General features: G+C 38.7%; 1 long non-coding RNA gene across 1 annotated transcript; it reads right to left on the reverse strand.

Moving 5' to 3' along the window:
• Window positions 1-1,957: 1,957 nt before the first annotated feature.
• LOC123362556 lies at window positions 1,958-6,521 on the reverse strand. The gene is made up of 3 exons (XR_006576482.1): window positions 6,411-6,521; window positions 6,235-6,311; window positions 1,958-2,179 (listed from the first exon to the last, which is right to left on the reverse strand). It is a non-coding gene; the product is annotated as an uncharacterized LOC123362556 (long non-coding RNA).
• Window positions 6,522-6,957: the final 436 nt, after the last annotated feature.

Below are 6,957 nucleotides of genomic sequence, written 5' to 3' on the forward strand. Positions count from 1 at the left end.
CTAGACAGTATTTGGTCCTGCCATGACGGCAGGGGACTGGACTCGATGACCTCTCGAGGTCTCTTCCAGTCATAGAATCTGTGAATCTATGAATAAGACAAGATAGAATCTGGTAATCCCTTAAAAGTGGTTTACCAGCTTCCAGAGTACCATACAACAGCAGTAAGAGGAAGAAATTTGGGGTGGGCAGCCATGAATAGCTATGCTCCAAGCACTTTAAATGCACATGCATTTGCAGTAATAGTGCACGCAAATAGGTGTTTTTGTGCATGCAATTCACAGCTTCATTGTTTAAATATCAGGTGCTAAATGTGCAGTCTTTAAAAAATAAGCTCTATTAAATACAAAAGTAAATTGTATTAATGGTTAAGATCTTGAAAGTCAAGCACTCAAAAGTCAATAAGAGTGTGGCAAATCAAGATTGCAGAGGCAATGCTATCTCAACCACAGCACATTTATAGTTCTGTATGAATTAACAACAAAGAGGAATATATGGTGGTTTGGGTTTTTTTAACTTAACAAGGGAAAGAACAATTTAAAGCATTGCAGGAGCAACCTTAATTTGCTGGAATTTTCTGGCAATTTAATGCTTGACTTGAACCTTAACGTTGCAATATCATTTTTAAATTTATTTCCCTTGAGGATTTGTTTAAAGGGGAAAGAGGAAAAACATGATGGGAGCAAGAGCCTGGATATAACAGACTTGCTAAGCTCATGGCCTATATCTTCACAATGATTATCATCAGAACTTATGCAATCACATAACTCCAAAATGTATGTTCCTGACGGGTTATTTACCTAATTAGTTGCAAAATGAAGCTAAAGTCAATGGGGTTCCATGTATACATTCAGTCCTTCCATGTACTTCTCTTTGCAATATGGGACCAGTTGTATTAATTTAGATGGTATATATGGGCCAAAGGTGTTAACATAACTTAGTCACTGTCCAACATTAAACAGTATTAAACAAGGTCTGGGGTATACAGAAACCTCAGAGTGCTTAGCACTATGGCAAACACACCCTTAAAAATCCTTTTAATCTTTTAATAAAGATTCAGAAAAGAAGGAAAAACAGTTAAAGCATTTGAAATGTAAAGGTACTAAACGAGTCTTTCATTTTTACGATATTGTTTGTTCCCTTCCCCTTTAGCTGGAGAGAGTTTTTAGAAGGAACCCCCCCCCCCTTGTTTGACAATATCTAAATGGCATCAAAGATGGTAATAGTTGTCTTTTGGGGGGGAAAGAGAAGCAATTAGTTGAGATGAGCTGGAGTTATTGATACTGCTGTTATTAAAGTCTGACCCCATTTCATCTCAGTTGATGTTTGGGATTCAGCTGGAGCGGGTAGGGTGGCAATGTCATCCTTATATGCCCCAGGGTACAGTTTGTATTGTTGGATCATTGTGCCCTCTTAACTTTCCAGTCTGGTGTGCACTATGCCCTGCTTTGCTGTGTGAGCTGCCACTCTGCCTACTCACCCCAGCCCCCAGCATGCAAGTCACCCCCAGACAACTTCCAGAGTGCTATGTCCAGCGACTCTTGAATTACATATAGGGCGACACCCATATATCCCTAGTCCCAGCTTTGCACCCCAGAAATGTACTGTCTTGTACTGCTCAGTTATTTACTAAGCAATACAGGCTTATAAAGTCCATTATTTTATCAAATAAAATGAATATGCACCAGCCCTTGTTAACTTGAGATCTCCCAACCACTTAAGTCAAAAACACACTAGTTTAGATAAAATATTAAAATAAGTCTACTAACTACAGAAAGATAGGTTTTAAGTGATTATAAGTGGTATAGGCATAGAAGGTCAGAATTGGTTGCAAAAAGAAATAAAAGTTAACCTTACACAATCTAAGTCAAATTTGAAGCAATAAGGTTTTGCTTACCCACAAGCCCACAACAGTCTGTGCTAAATGGAAAGTTTTCCAGTTAGGACTACTCCCTTCAGTTCAATGATGTTTCTGTCTTCAGTATAGGTGGGAGAGGAGAGATGGCCAGGGGGTTTTGTTCTCCCTTTTTATATCTTGATCCTTTTTACTGGAAAAGTCCTTGATGTGTCATAGGGTCAAGCAGCCCCCTTGCCTATGTGGTCTGTACTCAGTCCTTCATATGAATTGCAAATTTTTGTTTGCACCTTCTGTATACATGCAGCTTGAGTCACAAGGTGTCTCTGGGGATGACATGCCAGTCCTTTGTTTATAGTTCTTTTGTTATTTCTAAAGAGCTAGTCTGTGAGCATTCCCGTGACTCATAACATGTTTCAGTAACAAACATTAGGCAAAATCTCATAACTCCATATACAATGATAATGCACATGTTAATGGATAGTAATACTCAGGAGACTGACTTTTCCAATGATACCTCACAAAGCATACATTGTACAACATTTATCATAATTTCGTAAAAGTGGTGACCATAACAGTGCAGACTGTCACAGTCATCTGGATTCCTCTCTCTGGCCTGCTTTGGTAAGGGCATCTCTCAAAATTAGGACAAAGACATTCCAGGGCCCCAGGAGATGGAGGGGGTAGCAACCATGATGCTTGCTTCAGCAGCCTCCATCTTTTCTTATTTTTCCCCCAAGGGCTCTTTCTTTAAGTACCCACAACGGGAGTGATGGCCAGAATAGGCTATTCCCTCATTATTTTTTCCACCAATTAGGCCTAATATCCAAAACACCTATTTTGACACATTAATTTCCAGACCCACATTTTCCTGTTTACCAGGCATGAACTTAACAGAGTCTGTAGTTATACCAGTAGGCCTTTTTGTTTAGACTAATTCAATCTGCTTCCTTTTCATAACTTTTTCCATCAATATTTGTTACTATAAACTATTGTGACATCTTATGAACTTTCACATACTTTTAACTGTTGAGCTCAAAATTAGAGTAAATGTAGGCCTGGTTACCACAACAGGCCCTTGTTCACCTGCTCATCTTTACACTGCAGGAAATGTTCTAATGTGCATGCTCTGTGTGCAATTTGCAGATACTTCAGATATGTCTGAATTAAAGACAGTTTCATTTTTTTGAATCAAGCCAAGTCATTAACTGAAGCCTTTTAACTAATGGTTATAGCCAATTGCTTGACTACACTTTTGATTCAATATTGAAATTATTCAAAAGATCAGCTTATTCAAATGTATTAGTCAAAGACAAAGCAGTACAATTACAGAAAGTAGTTACTGATCTGATTCGGAGACCACAGTCTCACAGTATTCAATTTTGCTCTGAAAATATGTATTCGTACATATATATACAGTATGGTTGTTTACAAGTTAGAGAACATTCTAAACATCACCTAGGACTTAACCCACCAATCAGCCTTTTGTCTTATTTTTCTATATCATCTTTTTGTTTTGTTTTGTTTTTTGATACCACATTCCAGACACAATGGGCTGGCAAACACTCTTTACCTGTACCAGGACATTGGATTAATGTATCTTCTCTCGGTTAGGTTTGTATTTGCTTGTGACAAGAGCTGAATTCAGCTTTGCAAAGCATTGTGGGATATATACATTAGCACGATCAGAACAGCATTCTTTGGAAAGCATAATGCAAGTCAATTAACACAACTACTCAACATCTATAGGTGATATAATGTATATAATAATATTAATGCCCATACACATTAATATGGTGTGTGTAATACATATTCATGCAGTTTGGTCTACTCTGACATATATGCTAATTTAATAGGCCTATGTCCCCCATGGTTGAAGTTTGAATCTTGAAATCTATTTTGCTGTCAGTAAACATTTCAGGATGTTCTGGCTATATGAAACCAGAGATGTATAATTAAAAGAGTGGAGGCCTTCATCTACAGTGAGCACTAGAGCTCACTGGGAAAATTTTGACTACACTTTTGTCATAAAATGCCAATTTGTCAAAACTGTTACTTTTTACAGAAAAGAATGTTTCAACAATATGTCATTGGGAAGAGTTCTAGGGCTATGTTTACATTTAAAATGCTACAGCAGCACAGCAGCAGCTGCATCATTGTAGTGTTTCAGTGTAGACGCTACAGCGATGGGAAAGGTTCTCCCATCACTGTAGATAATCCACCTTCTCGAAAGGTGGCAGCTAGGTAGAGGGAGGAATTTTTCTATCAACCTAGCACTGTCTACACGAGGGTTTAGGGTGGCTTGACTACATCATTTGGGGGTGTGGATTTTTCACACCCCTGAGCAACATTTCTAGGTCGACCTAACTTTTCAGTGTACACCAGCCCTAAGGTCCAGAATGGAATTTCGGAAGAAGAAGGAGGGGAAACACCTCCCACTTGCCTCCTACCCTTCAAAAGTCCAATCCATGAGTGGTCAGGGCACTCACTTGGGATGTAGAAGACACAGCCCACGTGATGTGTCTCTGATCTGAATCGGGCAGAGCAGGGAAGCTGCATCTCTTTCATCCCAGGTGAGTGCCCTGACCAACAGGCTATTGCTGTTCTTAAGTGGCTTGTTCTCATTCATGCTTTTTTAATGAAAAATTTCTAAAGGACTTGCATTCCAGTGTGGAACAAAAGTAAATGTGGAAATCTGTGTGTGTGTGTGTGTGTGAGAGAGAGAGAGAGAGAGAGAGAGAGAATCTTGTTTTCTGGCCAGCCCCAGTGAGTGCTGCACTATGATGCATAGAGAAACAAATAAAAATCAGTCTATCCTGTTTTGGATACATTTTTGAATGACACTTAACTGACTGGACTATAAACTAACAGCTTGCTATCATCAAGCAGTGCTCTGAGCGCATGCTGCAGCTGTAACCCTTTAATAATACCCTGAATCCATTATATGCAAAGAAAGAATTCAAAACTAGTGATTATATTCTTTGCCAGAGTGATATCTGATGATTTACATATTCCTTTTTGGAAACTAGTTCTACTTTTTATCCATGAACAGCAAAGAGACAATACATGTGTGCCATTTGTATCATATGATGTATATGGGAAACTTGCAACGGCATTGACGCACACTTTCATTCCTCTTCATTTTCTGCTCTCCATTTATAACCATGGGAAAATGAACGTGATTATCTCTGATGCATTACTGCCTAAGAAATTGTGTGAAACATGTAGATAGTCATCTGACTAATGCTAGTGATAATACCTGTCACTTTCTAAAATGATGGAACAAAAAGAAAAGATAATGGAATTACAACTCTTAATAGGAACAACATGGCCTGTCCTCCTGCACATCTTGGCATTATCCACGTTTTCATCACTCAGGACTAAAATGCATTCCTGTCCTAACAATACCACTGTCTTTTTAAATAATCTATCTTGCCCAGTATATATGCCTCCATTTTTTATACTATAGCAAGTACTTTTTTCCTTTTATGTGCTCATTTTGGCTGCAAAGACAATCTGCCAGTTTTGACAATTGATGTGAAAGTGACTACTACTGTATGTGTATAGAGTTTAAAAAAGAAAATCTCATGGCATTATTTTTTTAGTTGAGAGAAAGCTGCAATCTAATGGTCTGATCGCAGATCTGAGAGCCAGAAATTCCAGAGTTCTGATCCCAGTTCAAACATAGAATCTCCCTGTGGTCTTGGACAAGCCACTTAACTTAAACAGTTTCCCCATCTGAAAAATAAAAGTACAAGGCTCCTGAAGTCAAAACAAGTCATTCAATGGAATTGGCTAACTGTATTTTATAAAAGCTAATGAAATCTAATTATAGCAATGCCTTGCAGGAAATATAAGATGTACTAGAGGAACCACATTATCCAAAACATTTGTTCAGTGTACACCCTTGAGTTTCACATTTAACGGGAAAGAAAAATTCTTTTTTTTTCTTTTTTTACAGAAAACAATCTTGAATTTTTCTGTTGACCTGATCTGAATTAAAATGGGAATCTTTTTTTTTTAATTCTGAGTTTTCCCAGGCATTCTTAAGTTTATTAAACTTTATTTTTGTTACAGCCCAACCTAAGGTTATTTATTGAACATAACTCAGGGAAGGATTATTTAGTAATTATTGTAACTGTATTTTGTAAAGGGTCACCAATACCTAGGATTCTTATAGTAATTCCCAGTGAACTTGCACATCTAGGCAGTGTCACAGTTACAAGACTATCTGTACCTCTGCTCCCTTCTGGGGTCTCTGAGCACTCCTGCTCAGGTGCCAGGCCTAATGCCTTTACCTTCCCTGGGGTGGAATTTCACAGTATTCCTGCTCTTACATCAGGCCCTGGGCTACAGTATCTTTTGTATCAATCGTGCTTACCTAGCAGGTTTCAGCACTTCCGTTTCTTCCCTTCAGGAGTCTGTTACCGGTGGTGTATACAACAACCAGATAGCCTGCTTTAAGCAAAATATTGTTTATTTTATGTGTAGGAACAAAGCATTTAGAGAAACATATTTTAAAACAACAAACAATCTATACTAGTATGTTTCTCCTACCTGAAGCTTTACCGTCCTGTGATGGTGGCCAGGGCAGGCCAACCTTCTTCACACACCACTGCCTGTGTCAGCCTGGTTTTCCCAAACAGCTCCCCAGCAACTGCGTCCCCTGGAAAGAGAAAGATCATTTTTATTCAGCCAGAGTACCATTGTTCCTTTCAGCTCTTGGCCCAGCTTTGTCAAAACCAGTTGGGTAGGCTCTGCAGGCCATTGAGTCAGACTCCTCAGAGCCAATGCCTGTGTCATTGTCCCTTAGCAACCCTCAAATATTTACAGTAGTGTGGCTTATTTTGGGCTCTTGCTGCCCTTTCCTACTTGTTTTCTCAGCAGCCTTGTTGATTTAACCCAACATACTCATACAATAAACACCCTAATTACCATGTCAACATACAGTTTCATAAATTACAGAGTATAAGAGGGGTAGCTGTGTTAGTCTGTATTCACAAAAACAACGAGGAGTCTGGTGGCACCTTAAAGACTAACAGATTTATTTGGGCGGAAGCTTTCATGGGTAAAAAAAAAAACTTCAGATGCATGGAGTGAAAAT

This window comes from Mauremys mutica, chromosome 2 (assembly GCF_020497125.1).
Source record: "Mauremys mutica isolate MM-2020 ecotype Southern chromosome 2, ASM2049712v1, whole genome shotgun sequence".
NCBI lineage: Eukaryota > Metazoa > Chordata > Testudines > Geoemydidae > Mauremys > Mauremys mutica.